General features: G+C 36.5%; 1 non-coding gene and 1 pseudogene across 1 annotated transcript; one reads left to right on the top strand and one right to left on the bottom strand.

Moving 5' to 3' along the window:
- Positions 1-782: 782 nt before the first annotated feature.
- LOC121174333 (glucan endo-1,3-beta-glucosidase 2-like) lies at positions 783-5,613 on the top strand (annotated as a pseudogene).
- A 6,780-nt stretch (positions 5,614-12,393) lies between these two features.
- Positions 12,394-12,500, bottom strand: LOC113000838 (small nucleolar RNA R71). Its single transcript, XR_003266159.1, has one exon. It is a non-coding gene; the product is annotated as a small nucleolar RNA R71 (small nucleolar RNA).
- Between the last annotated feature and the right edge of the window lie 10,305 nt (positions 12,501-22,805).

The following is a 22,805-nucleotide window of genomic DNA, read 5'->3' as shown; positions in this document are numbered from 1 at the left end:
CTTGCTCCTCGAAGCCATTCTCTATGATATCCCACACATCTTGAGCTCCTAGTAGCGCCTTCATCTTGATACTCCAATTATCATAGTTGTTCTTTGTGAGCATCGGCATTTGGAAAGGAAAACCTCCATTCGCCATCTTTTGAGGATCTTGAAGCTCTGATACCACTTTGTTGGAAATAAGGCTTTTTATGTTTAGGAAAAGTGTTTAGGAATATTGGAGACTTTGAATAGAAACTTGATAGGAAGGAGAATTCTTTATGGAGGAGAGAACTTTGTATTTTTTCTTGATTCAAATGTGTAGGATTACATCTCTATTTATACTACTCTAAGGAGAACTCTAGATACACTAATTCTAGAGAGTTCTCAACTCTAGAGATCCAAAGAGTATTCTAGAGAATATTACAACCATAAGAAATATCTAGACACTCCAAACACTACAAGAATTCTCTAGAAACATGACCCATAATTACTTAAGTCCAAAATAACTAATTCCAAGGAACCAAATAATTAATTTAGGCCCAAATCAAGTTTATATTTCAACAAGTAGCTCTATGAGCTACCCTACCTCATAGTTCCATAGCCATCCAAGGATCTATTTTAAATCCCCCATGGCATCCCTAACACAGATAACCTCTCACTCAGGTGTCTGATCAACGCATATGACCTATAAACTCTGATGCGATTCCAAGTTTCGATGACAAACAATGACATTCCAATGAACCAAGGAGGTCTCGGTCTAGAGAACGAGAAAGAGAAAACTTGTATGCATGTGGGTGTCTGAAATGGGATTCAAGAAAGGTGATGTAGGAACGGCAAGTTTAGCTTGAATGTTGGTGGTCCACGGTGGTATGCATTGTTGTGTGTGAAGCTAGCAAATGAAACAATATTGATTGGTTGTTGGATAGGTGGTGTGGCCATGTAGAGTAAGGAGAGTAAGAATTAAAGTGTGAGTGTATAGTAAGTTTAGTGAGAAAAGGAGTAAAACATAACTTAGGATACAATGGAATGATCACAATGAAACAAAAAAAGAACGCGGACACTTTAAGAAAAATTATAATAATTATTAAGAAAGGTAATAATTTTGAAAAATTTAAGAAAAAATATAATAATTATCAATTTAAAGTATCATTATCTTAATGTAGTAAAATAGTTATAGTGTGGGCACTTTAGCTCAAAATTCTACTATCTAATTTAAGCTATTAAAAGATAAATAAAATGATAACCCATTGTTATAAAATAGTCGATCTAATAGTTATTACCTTATCACAACAATCTTCTAAATTTCATAAAAACATTGGCAGTATGACCATTCCAACTTTGAAAGTTTAATATAATCTATATAACTCAGTATTACAGGTATAGCTATAAAATAATATATTATACTTTTGAATTATTCGGAATATGATATTAATTATTAAATAAGTTCCTCATAGTAAATAACGAAAATTATAATTATAATACATTCTCTTAAAATAGAAAACTAATGCTTCATATATAAGATTTTTTAATTTTAAAGAGTACAAGGATCTTAACAAAAAAAAACTTCATAAATAAATATGGTATTTTAGAAAGCTTTTCTAATACTCCTAAAAAATGTAAGCAATTATGTTTATAGAAATATCTAAATTAAGACATATATATGATTGGACTTATATGAGTCTATAAGGATATTTAAGTTCAAGTGGTGACAAGTATTTTATCCACTAGCACAAGATACTTTTTAGGGATCACTTCCTAGAATTGAAATTTGAGGATGTTACACCAAACATACCCCAAGTCTCCTAATTATTTCATATTCAAGCTTGTAAAAGTATATTACTTATAATGTTATTTAGTATGAATTACATGTATATATTTTAGAAGAGATAATAATTTAGTAGAATCAATATGGATGACATAAATTTTCTTTAAAAATTTTAACACAATTATATACAAAACTTTTGATTCAGTTGCAATAATTTTGTTTAATCTACATGAGTGGTGCTCTTATAGTATCTATGAATAGGAAGAAATCTCTTTGGTATAAATTCAATTGGTGCAACGCGTATTCGGTGATAAGTAATTTTAGGGTCTCATCTTGAGCAAATATGTCAAAGATACTGTTTGTTGACGGGGACAACGGTTGTCTATATACAGGACTATAGTTAGACGGTGAAGCAGTGTTTGGTATTTTGGTGGCCTAACTATGGCTTTTACTTATAAAGTAGCTATTTGAAGACCAAATGTCTGGTCATTGGTGATAAGGTTCCTCAAGTCCTCAACATCAAGAGCAAATGATTACTCATACTATTTAAATTGCTATTGGCCTCCCCCATGCATATGCAAGTTGTTTTCTCTCATATATTAAGAGAGTGTAATAAGGTTGCTGATACCTTTGTCAAGAGGGGTACGTTCTTTCTTTAGATTCAAACTTAGTTTTTTTTTTTTTTTTTTTTTTTCTGGTGGCGGTCCTGAGCATGTTCGAGAGGGGCAACCGCCGAGCTAGGGTTCCATTTTTAGAAAGACATCAATTTTTTTCTATTTAGTCTACATAAATATTAAAATGAAGTTTCATATAGTTTTTAAATTTATATAAAAAGTATTATAAAAATGAGATGATTACCAATAATTTCTAGAAAAATAATTATTAGTAATTAGTCGATTAATGGGCGATATTTCTATTTCTCAACAAAAGTTTATCCACAATTTTGAAAAAACAAATGATTGACAATTTATGCACAATGCTAAAATGTAAAAAGAATAATGTGGTATATTATTTCCTTCCACTTCTATCGATTTTAACGTAATTATGTAAACAAAGGCCTTGAAGGCAAAAACATAATGGAGTGTATCTGTATCTCAGTGCTAGAATGAGAGTCTTTGGGCCTACTCAGCGATAAGGTGGGGGCTCGAATTGAACTTGACTCATGTAACTTTCGAGCTAGATTCCAAGGGGGTTGTTGATAGATTGAGTGGGAGACCTTCTGACTTATCAGAAGTAGATGTTGTTATATCTTAGTGCAAACATATCTTATCTCGTTTCCCTTACTTTGGGTGGAGTTGATTAGACGAGAAGCTAATATAGGTGTTCATATGTTGGTAAGAGTAGCTATTGAGAAAGCTAGTTCATCCCTTTATTTATTACGAGATTCCTTATTGTATTTTCCAGTTTGTTCATAATGATATGAGCTGAGTTTCCTTCGGTAAGAAAAAAAAATTGGTATCATTTATTAATTACATTTCGTTAAAAATTTATTATACTAGTAAATTAGTATCATTTATGCGTGATACACTATTTTTATAATACATTATTTACTTTTTTTTTGGAAAAAATGATATCTAGTTTAACTTGTAGATACTTTTTTTTATTCACACACAAAAAAAAAAGATATTTTTTTTAGAACTTGTAAATAATTGATACTAGCTAGTAAATTAATTACTCCCTTTGTCCTATAATAATCGTTGCGTAAAAAAAATTGTGTCAAAATAATTATCGTGTTAGCTTTTCACTGTAACATGAATTGAATTGAATTGAATTAATCCAAAGGGTTGGCGCAATGTTGTAAGACTCATTTGCAAGCGGGATTAGTCTCAAAATAATTATCATGTTAGCTTTTCAATGTTTTTAGAACGATTTATTTAATAGTAGAATCTGTATTTGATTCCTACTATGTGCTAAATCCCCTTGGGCCAGCAACAGCCATGCATTGCGAGCGGGATTAGTCTCTAACCTAGTAGTTTGGGAGATACTCGTGGTCTCTGACCTAGAAAAAAAATGTAACATGAATTGTTTTCTTTCACTGATATCCCCTTCTAATATTAATGATAAGAGCTACGAAAACTAAAATGAATTACTGATAATAATATTAATTTTGTAAAATTATTATTCTTTTTCGTCCATTTATTAACTTTTCTTGTTTTGTTTAAAATAATCTAAACGATAATCATAATGAGAAGAAGGGAGTAGTACCTTCTCTGATAAGACTTTTTTAATAATTTGATGAAAATTTGTATCAAGAATACATAATTTCATTTTTCAACATAAACCAAGTAACTGTCGGTGAATTAAAGGTTTTTTTTTTGTGCAAACCTATGAAAGTGTTTCTATACCTGAGTCACGTGCTTGTTTTTTTCGGCACTATTCAATTATAAAAATTTATGATAAGTTAGATCGAAGTTTAAAATTTAATGAATCTTTTTTATAAAAGTTGTATCAAGAATACATATTTTTATTGAATTCGAAGCATATAATAAAATTATTGATAAATATAAAGTAATTTATTAATGTCTATTTTCATGTCGAAGAACACCAACGAGAGAACTAGGGTGTCTTAAGCTCAAACATTCGTCAATGTTTCCTCCTAGCTTTGCCTAACCATTAACCTATGAAGGACCATACAATTCTCCCCTATTTGTATGTGGTGTCCTGCAACAATGATACACACGTGTTTGTGTGTGCAGTCCTTCTACCTTCGTACCAAGTATAGTACTTCAATAGTTCCCTAGTGTTGCCATGTCCTAACGGTTCAAGGTAGTACTTCAATAGTACAAACCCTTTAGGATATCCAATTAATGAAATCAATCGGTTGTAAAGGCAAGTTTGTGACTCGCACAAAATAAGTCGGAATGTCGTAAGGTTCGAGTCATTTGGGTGATCTAGCGATCATCAATTAGTATGCCTTCACTACTAAAAAAAATATTTTTTACGACGTGTGGTCTACGATGATTATTGTAGACCCGATTTAAAAGGTGGTGCGGTGACATTTATGTAATTATTGTAAAAAAAATTACATTTTACAACGTACATTCTAAGACAGCTATTAAAAACTGTCTTAGAATGTTATATACAATAAAGTTTACAACGGGTTTTAATGAAAAATCGTCATAATTAAAAAAAGCAAAACGCGTCCTCCCACCTTCTCATTTCGCCAACCCTAGTTCTCCAACCTTCTCATTTCGTGAATCAAGGTCTCCACCTCCTTCTCATTCGTCACCGCACTCACCTCCCCTTTCCCTCCCTCAAACGCACAGTTTCAATAATCCAACGGCGCAACCCTATTCACTCCACTCCTCCAATTCCTTCACGACACCAACTCCTCCTTCTTGATCAACCTCTACCCTTACAATCTTTATCGCCTCAACCCCGAGATTCCTCTCAGAATCGCGCTTTTTCAAGAACATCCTTTTAACTTCCACGATGACTTCACCATCGGTGTTTGGTACCGGAACCACTTTGACGTCATGGTTGACGCCGTAGTCTCTGTCGTCGTCGTCGCCGGCTATGAGACCGTGCCGATTATTCTGACCGAAACTGGCTGGCCGAGCTCCAACGCTGCCGCTAACGAGTTCGACGCGAATTTAGGATATGTTGAGATATACCTCAAGGGGCTCGTGAAGCATCTTAAATCTGGAATGGGAACGTCGTTGCTCAAAGACGGTGTGACAGAGGTTTTCATTTACGAGATGTTCGATAAGGAGGAAGGAGCAACAAGGAGGAGCTGGGGGGTTCTCTACCCTAACGGAACTGCAAAGTTCCACCGCGTTGATTTCTCGTGCTCCTCGGTTGCTTTTGGGAGTCTTCATATCGCGGTGATGATCATCAGCTTCTTCTTATCGCTTTTGGTTATTGTGTGAGTGAATTTGTTAATTCTGGTGAGGTTAATTGGTTTTTTTTCGTAGTTTAGGGTTGGGGATTTGTTGATTAGGGTTGATTTTGTGATGAATGTAGTACTCTGAAATTTGTTGGTGTTCATAGTTTGTAAGAAGATCAATCAACATAGCCGCTCGATGTTACTTTGTATGAAGATGCATGGGATCTTTGGTTTTGTTTTGTGATAACATAACAAGACTATATCCCTTATGGAAGTTTTTATTATTCTAATTTGATATTTCATAACAAACTTATTCTTTTCTTTAATTTTTGAACCACTGGGTGAATTTGTTTGCAAAATTTAAGTTCATTTTAAGTACATGGTGAAGCGCACCAAAGATCATCTTTGTTCCAGGAGATGTGGATTTGAAAACATTATTGGCTCTTTTGGCTTTCATGGTGTGCTACTCTTGGTTTTGCTAATCCTTTTCCAAAGATTCCTATTTTTTATATTATCTATTCTCACTGAGTCACCTACCACTATGTAAATGTGTATTATTTACTGCTAATTTATTCCATTCTCCTTTACCCATTACTTTTCTACTTTTCTCCCTTTCTTTAGTTTGGGGCTTTTCCTTTAAAATAGTGGAGTAAAAGAAAACATCTTTCCAGGTGTTGGAAAACTTGGTGGAAAATTCATTGCCTTATCTCAAGTATAGCTATAAAATGTATAGGTCGGGTTTGGTAAGCCTTTTCACCCCTTGGACATGGACTATGCTAGGTTTATTTTGTTAACCAAGTTACCTGTTACCAATATACAATAGCTAATTGATCTTTTATTTCTCAAGACACAAGAAGAATGAGAAAGGAGAAGCAAGAGAAAAGTTCTGATGCAATCCTCTCTAGGAAGGGACCAGTCACTAGAGCCATGAACAAGGAGCACCAAGAGGATTGGGCTAGAGCTGTTGAAGAAGGCCCTAGGGTTTTCATGAACCTCAGGGTAGATGTCTGAGCCCACGGGCCAAGGTTGGGTCCAATTATCTTTGTACATATTAGACTAGGATGTCATTATATTTGATCCTTGTATTTAGGGCTCCATAATGTAGGTAGGATACCCTAGAAATATAGGATTTTTCAGCCCTTGTATTTTAGGGCACCTAGACTAGTTTTTGTATTAGGGGTAGTTTTGTAATTTCACATGCACTAAGTGAATATTTGATGTGTGTGTTGGGAAATAAATTTAATTGAATTGGTAGAAGCCTAATCCAATTAAATTTTAGAAGGGGAGGTGAGCATTTGCTTACTACACCCTATTGCCACATCATATAGTCACACTTTGTGCACGTCCTTCATGCTTTACATGCCTCATGACACCTAAGCACACTTAGTGGAGAATCTTGGATTAGTGGGCTGAACCATAACTAAAATTCACTAATCATAATTAGTGAAATTTTGGCTCCAAAGTTTGGCTCCACAAATTCAATTTCAAATTCAAGTGAAATTTGAATTGAAATTCAAATTTCCCTTCAATTTTGTGTGACACTTAGGCTATAAATAGAGGTCATGTGTGTGCATTTTTTTCAACTTTGATCATTTGAATATTAAACTTCAGATTTCAGAGCTCTTTTAGAGCACAAAATTTCGTGCTCTTCTCTCCCTCTCCCTTCATTCATCTCCTTCTTCCTCCAAGCTCTTATCCATGGCCTCCTATGGTGGTGAGCTTCCTCTAGACTCATGTTCTCCTTGAAGTGGCGTCTCCTCTCTCTCTTCCTTCTCCATTCCGCTGCCATTCATTTTCCAAGAAGCAAAGGAATCCATTGATGAAGAAGATCCTAGGCCTACAAGCTCCAATGGAGCTTACACCATGTGGTATCAAGAGCATCTTCATCTAGGTGATGTTCTTTTGCTTCCTCTATCTTTTTGTTCGGTGAATTCTCTTTAATTCCTTGTTCTTCATCTTATTCTCCATGTACATCCTCCATTGTCTTGTGGTTTGGTGCTGTTTAGAGTAGATTAAAAAAATAAAATAAACCAATTAAATCTTAGATCTACATTTGTTCTTGCATTTATATGGTTCAAATTTTGTAGATCTACTCTTGAATCATGTTTTTGTGTTGATTTTAGGTTCTATCATTTTTCATTCATAATATTCTTGTGCTGAACCTTTAGATCTAAATTTTCTTCCAAAATATTGATTAGAAAAAAAAAACAAAAATCTAAGTGTAAATCACTTAATCTATGTTGTCTTAGAGTCATGTTTAGTCATAGTAATTGTCACATTATGCTCTAAGTTTGTGTTGAATTTTTATTTTGTTTATTGAATTCTAGATACATTTGTTCATGTATTCTTGTCATTCTTAGCCTATCTTTTGAATTTTGAGTCTAATTCATGAATGTTATTTAGTTCATAACATGTTCTAAATCAATTCCTAGAAGTAGTCTTGTTGTTGAACTCTTTTTTCTTTTCTAAGATTCCTACATGATGCCTATGATGAAGTTGAGTTGTGGTGCTGAGTTGTGGCTGGATTTGTGAATCAAATAAGTCTTAAGCTCTCTTGAATTGTTTTATTCAAGATAATTGAGCATAAGCAAACACAAATTGTAACTATCCAAGCCTTAAGCAACATAAACATTACTCTTGATTTCTAGGTTGAAATCGCTGGTGCTGACAGCTTGAACATACAAACTTGTATAAATTACTGGGAATTGGTCACTACGTGTTTTGAGCTGAAATTTTTACTTAATTTTCTAGACATCTGGAAAAAAAATTATAAAAAAAGAACCAAGCAATTTGGATTAAAGGAAAAAATAAGAAAAATCACACAAGTTGGCAGAAAAATCAGTGTCCAGGAAAAAAAAGTGAAAGGGAAGTGTGCTTGTTGTTTTGGCTCAAAATTTGTTCTATAATTGGTGCCTATTTTATACCAATCCTAGTTATGAAATTTCAATTGAAAATTATTGTGAATACAAGTGCCAAAACTAGAGGTTTCTTGAGTCTTTTTTTTTTAGTTTTTTTTTTTACTCTACTCTAGAGCCATTCTAAGTTTCTCTTTGAGTCCTACCTTGCTTTTATGTGCTTTTCATTGCTTTAATTGTTGAATCATCCTTGAAAATTTGTCTTGTCAAAACTATTTTGGTTTATCTTTCATCTCATTTTTTGGTCTTTGGTTATTGCTTGTCTCTTTGTTTCCTTGTTTGTGAGTTGTCATATAGGGAATTGGAAAGGAGAATTGGTGTCATTCCTTGAAGAATTTGAGTCAAGAAGCAAGAGGCCAACCACCTTAAGAGCTATTGGAATAAGAAGCACTCCAAATTGAGTGAAACACAAAAGAGAGAATAGCCACCAAAATTGAGGACTTTTTTTTTGTAATTGGAAATTTTCTTTGCTTTCAAACTTTGTAACAAAAAGGCCTTTCATTGGAAGTAAGTTGGGAGCCTCCAATAGGTCACCCTACTTCCATTTGTGTGTAATAATTTTAGGCAATTTTCCCTTAGGATAGTGAGCGTTTTGTTGGGAACCTTAAATGAGGTCATCCAAACACTCTTAGGATCTGCCTAGTTTGCATTTCTTGCACTTTAACTTCTTGCTTACTTTCATAGCTTATTTCCTTTACCCTCCATTGTCAAACCGCCTAGATAGCTTGCCTTTTACCAATTAGTTTTTACCTTATCTTTCACACCTCTTTTACTGTTTATTTTGGCTAGTTTCAACCATAGTTTCTTTTACCTTTTTTTTTCAAACCCCCAACAAGAAAGAACCATAACTTAGGAACCAACATGAGTCTTCATTCTTCATCTAGTGTTAATGATAAGGATTCTACTCCTAAGGACCCCTTGTATAAGATATTAGATGAGTTGAGATCCCTTAAGTTGTGGAAAGAAAAACAAGAGAGAAGAGAAAAAGGTAAAAAAAGAGTGGAAGAAATAAGTCAAGATGAAAGAGAGAAAATAAGAGAGGAAGAAAGAAGAAAAATAATGAAAGAAATGAAAAGAGAAAAACATGCCTCCTATAGTAGTCATGACTCTTGCAAGAGTTTAAGTGAAGAACTTTGTGACTATTATAGAGGGCGCCATAGTTCACATACTAAACATCACTCTCAAAGAAAAGGATAGAAGGCCTCAAGAGATTAACTTTAGCCTCCCATATTTCCATGGAAAAGATAATGTTGAGGCCTACTTAGATTGGGAAATGAAGGTTGAACAACTCTTTGCTTGCCATCATATTAGCGAAGAGAGAAAAGTTCCATTGGCTACCCTTAGCTTTCAAGGGTATGCCCTCTGATGTGCCATTATTTTCTCCTATTTCTTAACCTTTTTTGCACCATTTTAATTACTGATTAGTCTTAATTGTCAAATTAATTATGCAGTTTTATCATTTGGGTCTACTAGATTAATTTTGTGTTTTTAATTTAATTTCAAGAGAATTATAAGCAATTGGGCTTGAATCCAGAATTGGGCTTGGACTTGAAGAGAGCAGAGTATTTTATTCTACCAAATTTTATCTTATCTAGATATTATTTAGATTTGATCTCATCTAGATATTATTTCATCTAGATCTTATATTATCTTATCTAGATTTTATTTTATTTATGGACTTGGATTTAAAACAGATTTGTAAGCTTTGGGGCTGAAAACTATATAATAGCACCAAGGTTCTAGTTTAGTCTTTCTTCTCTCTTTCTCTCTCTCCTCTCTTCTCTCTCTCCTCTCCTCTTTCTCTTTTTCGTTTTAGTTTTAGAGTGCTACTCTCTTTTTCGTTTTAGTCACTTTTCGTTTTAGCAATAAAATTTCGTTCTTGCTTCAATCTATAATTTTATTCTCTATTGATTAATGGAAGGCCAAGTCTCCAGCGTTATTTTCTTTTGAGGATCAAGCACAGTTCTCTTTGAGGTTCTATTATCACTATTAAATTCTGATCAGTTTTTCCTCTTCACCAATTACTCTGTATTTGTTGCTATTAATCCATGCATGCTTAGTGCTTGATTAATTGTCTTTGCGTTTAATTTACGCTCATGCTTAATGATCATTCATGATTAATTGGTGTATGTGTTGCTTAATCACATAATGAATGCCTTATGTTAAATTTCGCCTAGTAATTTAATTTAGGGTTGGATTAAGTGGTTGAACTGATAAAGGATAAATTCTCGTAACCCGGGATAAGGGACTTGCTTGTGAATCAAGGGGAAGCAACGTGTTTTCATTCTGATATTTTCTAATTCACATCTATTCGTTGTTTAATTTACAAAAGCAAACAACCCCCCCCCCCCAATTCGTTACTATTTTCCTACTATCTGTTATGAACGTTTGGTTGACCATTGCTCGTTGGGGACGACCTATGATCACTTCCTAGATACTGCATTTTTAATGTTTATTTGATTCGGGTATGGCCTCGATCAAATTTGGCGCCGTTGTCGGGGAGCAGCGTCCAAAGGTTCATAATAGCTAGTGATTCATGTTTTATGTTTAGTTGTTTTATGCTTTCGTGTTGTGTTAGTGTTGTTTAGTGTCTTGTTATTTTGTTTAGTGTGGTGTTTTGTTTTAGTTTTTCTGTTCAGCGCTTTCCCTGTTTCAGTTTTTGTGTTTTGCTGTGAATAGTGCTTTGCGACAGATTTAACGACCACTTTTGCTGATCTGGAAAACAGAGTAGTAGTGCAAATCCTTTAGCGACTGAATTAGTGACTGTTGTTGACAATTTAATTGGCGATTTTTGTTTTGATAGTTAGGGTTGTTATTTTTGGCTAAATTTTGGTGTGGTAGGTTCTTTTGACTCATATTTTGTGTGAAAAATACCAGGAACACTTGTTGTGGCTAGATTTGAGAGATTCAAAAAAATTTGAGAACTTGTGTTTAGCAAAGCTTCAAACGGCCATAACTTTTGCTCTGGGTATCAGAATGACTATTATTATATATGTATTTGGGATAGAAAAAAATTTCCCATATCGTGGCAGCCCACCAAAGGCCGGTTGAGGTCTCTAGCTAGCCAAAATCTCCTGTTTACTAGTTTTTTTTTATTTTTCAAGTTTTATTGTTTTATTTTTCTAAACTTTCCTTTGGTAGTTTCCATAGTTAGACTTTGAATTTTTGCCTGAAAATTTTTGTGCCATCTTTTCATGATTTTAGGGTGTTGCTCACAAAATTTCAAGTCATTTTGGATATCATTTGAGGGTAGCTGTAGTTCAAACCTACACTGTTACTTGCATAAGAAGGCAACTAGTTGTGCATGCTGAATGTAGTGTATGACTAGAGGCAATCCATCTGACTTACAACCCTTTGATCCTGAGATAGATAGGAGATTTCATAGATTAGTTAGGCATCATTTTGTTCCTTTTGAGCATCTTGAGCATTCTGTTATTGGTGAGTCTGAGCATTTTATGGTTGGTAATTTTGAACATCTTGATTTTGAGCATTATAGTTTTGAACATCCTGATTTTGAACATTCTAAGAACATGGCACGACCTCCACCCCGTGAGAGAACTCTAAGGGAAATGGCTGCACCTGATTTCACCTACGAAAGCTTGTGCATCCAATAACCTCATGAGGATGTCCCATATGTTCTTAAAACTGGACTGATCCATTTGCTTCCAAAGTTTCATGGCCTTGTAGGTGAAGACCCGCACAAACATCTGAAAGAATTCCATATTGTCTGCTCCACCATGAAACCCCCAGATGTCCAGGAGGATCACATATTTCTGAAGGCTTTTCCTCATTCTTTAGAGGGAGTGGCAAAGGATTGACTATATTACCTTGCTCCAAGGTCCATCACGAGCTGGGATGACCTCAAGAAAGTATTCTTAGAAATTTTTTTCCCTGCTTCCAGGATCACGGCCATCAGAAAGGATATTTCAGGCATTAGGCAACTCAGTGGAGAGAGCCTATATGAATACTGGGAGAGATTTAAAAAACTATGTGCCAGTTGCCCTCACCACTAGATTTCTGAGCAACTTCTTCTCCAATATTTTTATGAAGGACTCAATAACATGGAGAGAAGTATGATAAATGCTGCCAGTGGTGGAGCCCTTGGAGACATGACCCCTGCTGAAGCCAGAAATTTAATTCAGAAGATGGCTTCCAACTCCCATCAATTTAGTGCCAGAAATGATGCTATTGTCATTAGAGGAGTGCATGAAGTAGCCACAAATTCATCTTCATCAGCCAAGACTAAGAAGCTTGAAGGTAATCTTTATGCCTTGGTTAACCTGGTAACCTAACTGGCCATGAATCAAAAATCTGCACCTGTCGCCAAACTCTGTGGTTTATGCTCCTCTGCCGACCACCACACAGACCTTTGCCCTTCTATGCAACAATCTGAAGTAATTGAATAGCCTGAAGCTTATGCTGCAAACATCTACAATAGACCTCCTCAACCTCAGCATCAAAATTAGCCACAACAGAACAATTATGACCTCTCCTGCAATAGGTACAATCCCGGGTGGAGGAATCATCCCAACCTTAGATGGTCGAATCCTTCACAACAGCAGCAACAACAACAATAGCCTTATTTTCCGAATGCTGCTGGTCCAAGCAGACCATACGTTCCTCCACCAATCCAATAACAACAACAACAACAACAACAACAGCCCTAGAAACAGCAAACAGTTGAGGCTCCTCCGCAACCTTCCCTTGAAGAACTTGTGAGACAAATGACTATGCAAAACATGTAGTTTCAACAAGAGACTAGAGCCTCCATTCAGAGCTTAACTAATCAGATGGGACAATTGGCTACACAGTTAAATCAACAACAGTCCCATAATTCTGACAGATTACCTTCTCAATCTGTCCAGAATCCGAAAAATGTGAGTGCCATTGCATTAAGGTCAGGAAAGCAGTGTCAAGGACCTCCACTAGCAACATCTTCCTCATCCGCAAATGAACCTGCCCAACTTCACTCTACTCCAGAAAAAGATGATGACAAAAATTTAAAGAGTAAGTTACCTAACAATTTCTATGCAGGTGAATCTTCCACTGGTAATTCTGATTTATAGAAGCAGCATATCCCTCTTCCATTCCCTCCAAGAGCAATTTCCAACAAAAAAATGGAAGAGGCATAGAAGGAGATCTTGGAAACATTTAGAAAAGTAGAGGTAAACATACCTCTGCTGGATGCAATAAAGCAAATTCCAAGATATGCTAAATTCTTGAAAGAGCTGTGTACTCATAAGCGGAAGCTTAAAGGAAGTGAAAGAATTAGTATGGGCAGAAATGTCTCTGCATTGATTGGTAAATCTGTTCCCCAAATCCCTAAAAAATGTAAAGATCCAGGTACATTCAACATACCTTGTATTATAGGGAACAATAAGTTTGACAATGTCATGCTAGATTTAGGAGCTTCTGTTAGTGTTATGCCTCTGTCTATTTTTAATTCTCTATCTCTTGGTCCTTTGCAGTCAATTGATGTGGTAATTCATTTAGCCAATAGAAGTGTTGCTTATCTTGCTGGTTTCATAGAGGATGTCTTAGTTAGAGTTGGTGAACTGATTTTCCCTGTTGATTTTTATATTTTGAATATGGAGGAGGGATTTTCTCAAGGATCAGTTCCCATCATTCTAGGCAGACCTTTTATGAAAACTTCTAGAACTAAGATAGATGTATATGCAGACAAACTATCTATGGAGTTTGGTGATATAAATGTTCATTTTAATATTCTTGATGCTATGAAACATCCACCTGAAGATCTTTCTGTATTTCGTGCTGAAATAATTGACCATATTGTTGATGAATACATGACTGATCTTCATTCTAATCTGCATGTCTGTCACTCTTCATGCATTGAATCTGAATTTGTACTTGATCATATGTCTGAATTTGATGCTGAGAGTAAATCTGAATTTGATATTGATTATATGTCTGGTGATGTTTTACCTCTTGAGATTGATTTTCTAGAGTCAGATAGAACTAACCATGATAGCAAAATTTTTCCAGTAATTATATCTGCCTCCCTTGCTGATGAGCAAGAGGAGAAGCTGTTATCAGTTCTCAAGAAGCATAAGAAGGCTATAGGCTGGACCCTGGCGGACATTCCTAGTATTAGCCCATCCACATGTATGCATCGGATAAATTTAGAGGATGGGGCTAAACCAATAAGACAGCCACAGAGAAGACTCAACCCGGTGATTCTTGATGTAGTGAAGAAGGAGGTAACCAAGCTTTTGCAAGCTGGAATCATTTGTCCTATCTCCGACAGCCAATGGGTGAGTCCCGTCCAGGTAGTCCCGAAGAAAACTGACCTCACCGTGATAAAAAATGAGAAGGAGGAGCTGATTCCTACTCGGGTGCAGAACAGTTGGAGAGTCTGCATCGACTATAGGAGGCTGAACCAGGTTACCAAAAAGGACCATTTTCCACTGCCATTCATTGACCAGATGCTTGAACGCCTGGCAGTGATCAGGTCATTAGACGATGCATTCCAGATCATGAGACTGACTCAGTCCTGCAGTTCTGTCATTCTTCCGCACCAGGAGGTCATCTGGGTGTTCAAAGGACAGCTCGCAAAGTGCTTGACTGTGGCTTTTATTAGCCCATCATCTTTAAAGATGCGTGGAAGATCTGTAGCACTTGTGAGCAGTGTCAGAGAGCAGGAAGTGCACTTACATGGCGACAACAAATGTTTCAGCAACCTATGCTATTATGTGAGGTGTTTGATGTCTGGGGCATAGATTTCATGGGCCCTTTTCCTGTCTCTTTTGGTTATGTTTACATTCTCCTTGCAGTTGATTATGTTTCAAAATGGGTGGAAGCCAAGCCCACTAGAACTAATGATGCTAAGGTTGTTGCAGATTTTGTCAAATCTAATCTATTTTGCAGGTTTGGAGTACCTAAAGCAATCGTTAGTGATCAAGGAACCCATTTTTGCAACAAATCAATGCATGCCTTGCTTAAAAAGTACGGGGTTGTACACAGGGTATCCACACCATACCACCCCCAAACCAATGGATAGGCAAAAATTTCTAACAGGGAGATCAAGAGAATTTTAGAGAAGATTGTGCAGCCAAGCAGGAAAGATTGGAGTACCAGGCTTGATGATGCTCTTTGGGCACATCAGACTGCCTACAAAGCACCCGTAGGAATGTCTCCTTATCGGGTTGTCTTTGGAAAGGCATGTCATCTTCCAGTGGAGATTGAGCACAAAGCATATTGGGCAGTGAAGACCAGCAACTTCTCTATGGATCAAGCTGGTGAGGAAAGAAAGTTGCAACTGAGTGAGTTAGATGAGATCCGCCTAAAAGCCTACAAGAATGCCAAGTTCTACAAAGAAAAGACCAAGAAGTTCCATGATAGCATGATAATTAAGAAGGACTTCATGGTTGGGCAAAAAGTGTTATTGTATAATTCTAGGCTTGGACTCATGAGTGGTAAGTTGAGGTCTAAGTGGATTGGTCCTTTTGCTGTTACTAATTTTTTTCCTTATGGTATAGTTGAGATCAAAAGCGACTCCACAAACAAGAGCTTCAAGGTCAATGGACACCGACTTAAGTCATTCCTCACAAACCCTTCTTTAGTGGACGTAGTGGTGGAAGAGACTTCCTTACTCCACCCTACTCTTCCTCCACCATGACTTAGGGAGTTTTTCTTTTCCTATCTCCTTCTTTACTTTTATTACATTTGTCTGATTCTATTTGATGGTTTAATTGCTTTTAATCTTTTAATTGTGCTACATTGAGGACAATGTGTTGTTTAAGTATGAGGGGGGGGGGGTGTTCTTTGGTTTTGCTAGTTTTGTTGGTTTTGTTAATTTTGTTAGTTTTGTTGGGTTTCTAGTTTAACAGTTTAGGTCAATTCTGCTTGCATGTACAACTTTGCATATTTTTCTATGAATTACAGGATATGTTCAAAAAATGGGTAATTGTTCTGAAAATAAAAGTCTCTTGCCGTTTTGTGATTTGAAATCCTTGTTTTTCCTCTACATGTCATGATAGTTTTGAAAGCTCCATTTGAAAGTGATAAGTTTACCTTTGTGAGAATTTGAGCCATCCATCATCATAATCTTTTGGTGTGTTTTGAACAATGTCCATTTGAAAGTGATAAGTTTACCTTTGTTAGTTCTCAAATGCTACTGTTAAAAAAAAAATTGCAAAAAAAAAAATTCAAGTTGAATCAATTCGAAAAAAAGAAAAAGAAAAGCAATAAATTTGAGTGAATAAGATCTTAAATGGAAAAATAATGATGAGACTCTTGGCTCTACTCTTTGTGTTTAAAATTTTATCTTTAGGTTTTCTTATTTTTTCTTATTATGCACTTATTCCCCATTGCTCCTCTATTCCTTTGGGATTTAGCTACTTATTCCATATTTTTCCCTACCTTGTCCTTGGCCTCATTACAACCTTAAAAGACCTTTTGATCCTCATGTGCTTGTGTTTATGGGTTGATTGTCAATTTTGGAATCTTGCCAAGTTTATGTGGTGTTGGTTTTCATGGGTGCTTTAAGGGTAAATAGTAGCCTAGACACTTGAGAGATACAATGTATATCTTGTGAGGCTTTATCACTTTTCATTCTTGAGCTGATTAACTATTTTTCCATGATTGGGTTTGTCTCTCTTTGATATCCTTGGATTTTGTTCTTTGTTTCATTTTGCCCAGGAGTGCAAAAGGCTAAGTATGGGGAGTTTTGATGTGCCATTATTTTCTCCTATTTCTTAACCCTTTTTACACCATTTTAATTACTGATTAGTCTTAATTGTCAAATTAATTATGCAGTTTTATCATTTGGGCCTACTGGATTAATTTTGTGTTTTTAATTTAATTTCAAGAGAATTATAAGCAATTGGGCTTGAATCCAGAATTGGGCTTGGACTTGAAGAGAGCAGACTATTTTATTCTACCAAATTTTATCTTATCTAGATATTATTTAGATTTGATCTCATCTAGATATTATCTCATCTAGATCTTATCTTATCTTATCTAGATTTTATTTTATTTATGGACTTGGATTTAAAACAGATTTGTAAGCTTTGGGGCAGAAAACTATATAACAGCACCAAGGTTCTAGTTTAGTCTTTCTTCTCTCTTTCTCTCTCTCCTCTCTTCTCTCTCTCCTCTCCTCTGTCTCTTTTTCGTTTTAGTTTTAGAGTGCTACTCTCTTTTTCATTTTAGTCACTTTTCGTTTTAGCAATAAAATTTCGTTCTTGCTTCAATCTATAATTTCGTTCTCTATTGATTAATGGAAGGCTAAGTTTCCAGCGTTGTTTTCTCTTGAGGATCAAGCATAGTTCTCTTTGAGGTTCTATTATCACTATTAAATTCTGATCAGTTTTTCCTCTTCACCAATTACTCTGTATTTGTTGCTATTAATCCATGCATGCTTAGTGCTTGATTAATTGTCTCTGCGCTTAATTTACGTTCATGCTTAATGATCATTCATGATTAATTGGTGTATGTGTTGCTTAATCACATAATGAATGCCTTATGTTAAATTTCGCTTTGTAATTTAATTTAGGGTTGGATTAAGTGGTTGAACTGATAAAGGATAAATTCTCGTAACCTAGGATAAGGGACTTGCTTGTGAATCAAGGGGAAGCAACATGTTTTAATTCTGATATTTTCAAATTCACATCTATTTGCTGTTTAATTTACAAAAGCAAATAACCCCCCCCCCCCAATTCGTTACTATTTTCCTACTATCTGTTATGAACGTTTGGTTGACCATTGCTCGTTGGGAGACGACCTAGGATCACTTCCTAGATACTGCATTTTTAATGTTTATTTGATTCGGGTACAGCCTCGATCACCCTCTATTGGTGGACTTCCCTTGTTAGGAAACGAAGGATTCATGAGGATCCTCCAGTAGAGTATTGGAATGATCTTAAGAGTGCCCTAAGGAAGAGGCACATTCCCTCCTACTATGAAAGGGAGCTTATGGACAAGCTCCAAAGGCTTAGACAAGGGAGTATGAGTGTTGAAGAATATAGACAACAAATAGAACTACTCTTTTTAAGAGCTGGACTTAGGGAGGAGGAAAGAACAAGCATAGCTAGATTCCTTAGTGGGCTTAATATGCAAGTGAGGGATAAGGTTGAACTCTTTCCATATAGGGACCTAGATGAGCTAGTCCAACTTTGTATAAGAGTGAAGCATCAACTTAAAAGAAAGCCTTCTTCAAAATCTTATGGCTTTCACTCTTATCCAAGGAATGACCAAGCTCAAGGAATTTTGGGGGCTGCACCTTCAAAACCCAAGGAAGATAAGGGTAAGACCATAGAGAAATTCACCCCTAAGACTAATTCCCAAGAAAGGATTAGCAACATTAAATGCTTCAAATGTCTTGGGAGAGGTCACATTGCCTCTCAATGGCCCACAAAGAAAACCATGATTATGAGGGGTCAAGACATTTATAGTAGTCAAGAGGAGACTACTTCTTCCCCTTCCTCTAGTGGAAGTGAAGATGATGTAAGGGGTGAAGAGTTTAGTGAGGAAGTCTACCCCCTTGAATAAGGTGAACTCTTAATGGTTAGAAGGCTCCTTGGAGGTCAATCTTGTGATCTATCTCAATCCCAAAGAGAGAACATCTTTCATACAAGATGCAAAATTTTAGATAAAAATTGTTCTCTCATTGTGGATAGTGGATCTTGTTGCAATTGTTGTAGCACAAGATTAGTTTCCAAGTTGAACCTCACTACCATTCCCCACCCAAAACCTTATAAACTTCAATGGCTCAATGAGCAAGGGGAAATGATAGTTAACCAACAAGTGAAGGTACCTTTCTCCATTGGGACATATAAGGATGAAGTTAATTGTGATATAGTTCCCATGGAAGCAAGACATATTCTTTTAGGAAGGCCGTAACAATTTGATAGGAAGATCATTTACAATGGCCTAACTAATGAGATTACCCTCACCCATCTTGGCACTAAATTTGTGTTGCATCCTCAAACACCTTCACAGGTGGCCTAAGATCAACTTACTATGAAAGATAAGAGGGATGAGGAAGAAAAAGTAGAAAAACAAAAGAAAAAGAAGGATAGTAAGGCCTTGTCTTCAAAGGCCAAGGGGGAGGAAAAAGAAGGAAAGGATTCCTCCAAGAAGATTGTTAAGAAAGAAAATCATTTTACAACAAAAGGTGATATTAAAAGAGCACTCATTCTTAAACAATCTTTCTACCTTCTCCTATCAAGGGAAACTTCCCTTAGCATTGCCACAATTCCTACATTTGAGAACTTACCCCCAACGGTCCAAGAACTCTTACATGATTTTGGTGATATATTTCCCAAAGAGATACCCCCTGGGCTACCTCCTTTAAGGGGAATAGAACACCAAATAGATTTAGTCCCAGGAGCAAGCCTTCCTAATAGGCCAGCCTATAGGACTAACCCTCAGGAGACTAAGGAGATAGAGTCTTAGGTTAAAGAATTGTTGGAGAAGGGCTGGGTCCAAGAGAGCCTAAGCCCATGTGTTGTGCCAGTGTTGTTGGTGCCCAAAAAGGATGGTATGTGGAGAATGTGTATAGATTGCAGGGCCATCAAAAACATCACTATAAAGTATAGGCACCCCATTCCTAGACTTGATGATTTGCTTGATGAGTTGCATGGTGCCAATATCTTTTCAAAAATTGATCTTAAAAGTGGTTATCACCAAATCAGGATGAAAAAGGGTGATGAGTGGAAAATCGCTTTCAAGACCAAGTTTGGTTTGTATGAATGACTAGTGATGCCTTTTAGGCTCACTAATGCACTAAGCACCTTTATGAGGCTTATGCATCATGTCTTAATGGATTTCATAGGTAGATTTATAGTTGTTTATTTTGATGATATTTTAGTGTATAGTTGGAGCCTAGATGATCACTTAGGATATCTTAGGCAAGTTCTTTCAGTCCTTAGGAAAAACACCCTCTATGCAAATATAGAGAAGTGTACCTTTTGTGGAGATAATATAGTTTTCTTAGGTTTTGTAGTTGGAAGAAATGGGGTCCAAGTGGACCCTGAGAAAATCAAGGCCATCCAAGAATGGCCCACCCCAAAAAGTGTGGGAGATATTAGGAGCTTCCATGGGTTAGCAAGCTTCTATAGAAGGTTCATTTCTAATTTCTCTACAATTGCATCACCTCTCAATGAGCAGGTGAAGAAGAATGTGGCATTTACTTGGGGTGAAAAACAAGAGCAAGCCTTTGCTTTGCTCAAAGAAAAACTTACTAAGGCACCTATTCTAGCTCTTCCTGACTTTTCTAAAACTTTTGAGCTAGAATGTGATGCCTCTGGAGTGGGAGATGGAGTTGTATTATTGCAAGGTGGGCACCCTATTGCTTATTTTAGTAAAAAACTTCATAGTGCCACCCTCAACTACCCTACCTATGATAAAGAGCTTTATGCCTTAATAAGAGCCCTCCAAACTTGGGAACATTACCTTATTTCCAAGGAATTTGTCATTCATAGTGATCATCAATCACTTAAGTACATTAGAGGGAAAAGCAAGTTAAACAAGAGGCATGCAAAATGGGTAGAGTACCTAGAGCAATTTCTATATGTTATCAAATACAAAAAGGGAAAAACCAATGTGGCAGTTGATGCCCTCTCTAGGAGACACACATTGTTTTGCTCCCAAGGAGCTCAAATTTTAGGATTTGATAATATTAGGGACTTGTATGCTTTAGATGAACATTTCTCTCCCATTTATGACAGTTGTGGGAAAAAGGCCCAAGATGGATTCTATTTGGCTGAGGGGTATTTGTTCAAAGTGGGAAAGCTTTGCATACCCCAAGGATCCATTAGGAAATTACTTGTGAAAGAGAGCCATGAGGGTGGGCTCATGGGCCACTTTGGGATAGACCAGACCCTTGTCTTACTCAAAGAAAAGTTTTATTGGCCCCATATGAAGAAAGATGTCCATAAGCATTGCACTAGGTGTGTGGCTTGTTTACAAGCCTAGTCTAGGGTGATGCCTCATGGGCTATACACACCCTTACCCATCCCCTCTGCACCTTGGGTAGACATTAGTATGGACTTTGTCCTTGGGCTTCCTAGAACCCAAAGAGGTGTAGACTCTATCTTTGTGGTGGTGGATAGGTTTAGCAAGATGGCATACTTTATACCATGCCACAAGGTGGATGATGCTTCCCACATCTCAAAACTCTTTTTCAGGGAAGTTGTGAGACTCCATGGTTTGCCTAGGACCATTGTGTCAGATAGAGATGCTAAGTTCCTTAGCCACTTCTGAAAAACCTTATGGGCTAAGCTAGGAACTAAACTTCTTTTCTCTACCACTTGTCATCCACAAACTGATGGGCAAACAAAGGTAGTGAATAGGTCTTTATCCACCTTTTTAAGGGCTCTTCTAAAAGGCAACCATAAGTCTTGGGATGAGTATCTTCCTCATGTAGAATTTTCCTACAACAGGGGGGTTCATAGAACCACCAAGCAGTCCCCTTTTGAGGTTGTTTATGGGTTTAATCCCCTAACACCATTAGACCTTATTCCCCTCCCACTGGACACTTCTTTTATACATAAAGAAGGGGAATCTATGTCAAAGTTTGTAAAGAAGTTGCATGAGAGGGTTAAGGACCAAATAGAGAACCAAACAAAGATGTATTCAACTAAAGGCAATAGAGGAAGAAAAGAGCTAGTTCTTAATGAGGGTGACTGGGTTTGGATCCATCTTAGGAAGGATAGATTCCCTACTAAAAGGAAATCCAAGCTTAGCCCTAGAGGGGATGGACCTTTTCAGGTTTTTGAGAGGATCAATAACAATGCCTATAGGTTGGACCTCCTAGAAGAGTATGGAGTCAGCACCACTTTTAACATTTCTGATTTAATTCCTTTTGCAGGTGAAGCTGATATTGAGGAGGAGGAACTAACAGATTTGAGGTCAAATCCTCTTCAAGGGGTAGGGGATGATGCAATCCTCCCTAGAAAGGGACCAGTCACTAGAGCCATGAGCAAGAGGCTCCAAGAGGATTGGGCTAGAGCTGCTGAAGAAGGCCCTAAGGTTCTCATGAACCTCAGGGTAGATTTCTGAGCCCACGGGCCAAGGTTGGGTCCAATTATCTTTGTAAATATTGGACTAGGATGTCATTATATTTGATCCTTGTATTTAGGACTCCATAATGTAGGTAGGGTACCCTAGAAATATAGGATTTTTAGCCCTTGTATTTTAGGGCACCTAGACAAGTTTTTGTATTAGGGGTAGTTTTGTAATTTCACATGCACTAAGTGAATATTTGATGTGTGTGTTGGGAAATAAATTTAATTGAATTGGTAGAAGCCTAATCCAATTAAATTTTAGAGGGGGAGGTGAGCATTTGCTTACTACACCC

This window comes from Glycine max, chromosome 20 (assembly GCF_000004515.6).
Source record: "Glycine max cultivar Williams 82 chromosome 20, Glycine_max_v4.0, whole genome shotgun sequence".
Classification (NCBI taxonomy): domain Eukaryota; kingdom Viridiplantae; phylum Streptophyta; class Magnoliopsida; order Fabales; family Fabaceae; genus Glycine; species Glycine max.
Note: the sequence above shows the minus strand (reverse complement) of the source record. Positions and strands in the feature narration are given on the sequence as shown.